We start from the raw sequence: 2644 nt of genomic DNA on the forward strand, positions 1-2644 counted from the left end.
TGACCCCATAGACCCCATAGACCCCATAGACCCCATAACCCCATAACCCCATAGCCCCCATAGACCCCATAGAGACCCCATAGACCCCATAGTGACCCCATAGTGACCCCATAGTGACCCCATAGAGCCCCATAGAGACCCCATAGTGACCCCATAGAGCCTATAGTGACCCCATAGACCCCATAGAACCCATAGACCCCATAACCCCATAGACCCCATTGACCCCATAGACCCAATAGTGACCCCATAGACCCCATAGAGACCCCATAGAGACCCCATAAATCCCCTATATGACCCCATAGACCCCATAGAGACCCCATAGACCCCATAGACCCCTTAACCCCAAAGACCCCATAGTGACCCCATAACCCCATATACCCCATAACCCCATAGTGACCCCATAGTGACCCCATAACCACATAGTGACCCCATAGACCCCATAGACCCTATAGTGACCCCATAGACCCCATAGAGACCCCATAGATCCCATAGACCTCATTTCTCCCCATAGAGACCCCATTTTTCCCCATAGAGACCCCATAGAGCCCCATAGAGACCCCATAAACCTATAGTGACCCCATAAATCCCTATATGACCCCATAGACCCTATAGTGACCCCATAGAGCCCATAGTGACCCCATAGACCCCATAGACCTCATTTCTCCCCATAGAGGCCCCATTTCTCCCCATAGAGACCCCATAGAGCCCCATAGAGACCCCATAACCCTATAATGACCTTATAATCCCATAGACCCCATAAATCCCCTATATGACCCCATAAATCCCCTATATGACTCCATAGACCCCATAATGACCCCATAACCCCATAGTGACCCCATAGTGACCCCATAGACCCCATAGTGACCCCATAGACCCTATAGTGACCCCATAGACCCTATAGTGACCCCATAGACCCCATAGAGACCCCATAGAGCCCCATAGAGACCCCATAGACCCTATAGTGACCCCATAAATCCCATCTGACCCCATAGACCCTATAAATCCCATCTGACCCCATAACCCTATAAATCCTCTATATGACCCCATAGAGGCCCCATAAATCCCCTATATGACCCCATAGACCCCATAAATCCCCTATATGACCCCATAAATCCCCTATATGACCCCATAGACCCCATAAATCCCCTATAATCTGACCCCATAGACCCCATAAATCCCCTATATGACCCCATAACCCCATAAATCCCCTATAGGACCCCATAGACCCCATAAATCCCCTATATGACCCCATAGACCCCATAAATCCCCTATAATCTGACCCTATAAACCCCATAGACCCTATAAATCCCCTATAATCTGACCCTATAAACCCCATAAATCCCCTATAATCTGACCCCATAGACCCCATAAATCCCCTATATGACCCCATAACCCCATAGTGACCCCATAGACCCCATAAATCCCCTATATGACCCCATAACCCCATAGTGACCCCATAAATCTCATCTGACCCCATAACCCCATAGACCCCATAAATCCCATCTGACCCCATAAATCCCTTATATGACCCCATAACCCCATAGACCCCATAACTGCATAGACCCCATAGTGACCCCATAACCCCATAGACCCCATAAATCCCCTATGACCCCATAACCCCATAGTGACCCCATAGACCCCATANCCCCTATGACCCCATAACCCCATAGTGACCCCATAGACCCCATAACCTCATAACCCCATAACCCCATAGACCCTATAAATCCCATCTGACCCCATAAATCCCCTATATGACCCTATAAATCCCCTATATGACCCCATAACCCCATAATGACCCCATAGACCCTATAGTGACCCCATAGACCCCATAGACCCTATAGTGACCCCATAACCCCATAGAGACCCCATAGACCCCATAACCCCATAGGCCCCCATAGAGACCCCATAGACCCTAATGTGACCCCATAGACCCCATAGTGACCCCATAGACCCTATAAATCCCATCTGACTCCATAAATCCCCTATACGACACCATAACCCCATAGCGACCCCATAGACCCTATAGTGACCCCATAGTGACCCCATAACCCCATAACCCCATAGTGACCCCATAACCCCATAGTGACCCCATAAATCCCCTATGACCCCATAACCCCATAGACCCCATAAATCCCCTATAATCTGACCCCATAGACCCCATAAATCCCATCTGACCCCATAGACCCCTTAGAGACCCCATAGATTCCCTATATGACCCCATAAATCCCCTATATGACCCCATAGTGACCCCATAGAGACCCCATAGACCCCATACATCCCCTATATGACCCCATAGACCCCATAAATCCCCTATATGACCCCATAACCCCATAAATCCCCTATATGACCCCATAGACCCCATAAATCCCCTATATGACCCCATAGACCCCATAAATCCCCTATATGACCCCATAAATCCCCTATCTGACCCCATAAATCCCATAGTGACCCTATAAATCCCCTATCTGACCCCATAAATCCCCTATATGACCCCATAAATCCCATAGTGACCCCATAAATCCCCTTTATGACCCTATAAATCCCCTTTATGACCCTATAAATCCCCTTTATGACCCCATAAATCCCCTTTATGACCCTATAAATCCCCTTTATGACCCCATAAATCCCCTTTATGACCCTATAA

The 2644-nt window shown here is 48.5% G+C and overlaps 1 protein-coding gene across 1 annotated transcript in view; it reads left to right on the forward strand.

Moving 5' to 3' along the window:
- Positions 1-2644, forward strand: part of OSGEP (O-sialoglycoprotein endopeptidase) — a gene marked incomplete at its 3' end in the record, with an annotated part of 76527 nt that overhangs the window by 29361 nt on the left and 44522 nt on the right. The gene's annotated exons all lie outside the window — the stretch shown is intronic.

This window comes from Coturnix japonica, unplaced genomic scaffold, assembly GCF_001577835.2.
Source record: "Coturnix japonica isolate 7356 unplaced genomic scaffold, Coturnix japonica 2.1 chrUnrandom460, whole genome shotgun sequence".
NCBI lineage: Eukaryota > Metazoa > Chordata > Aves > Galliformes > Phasianidae > Coturnix > Coturnix japonica.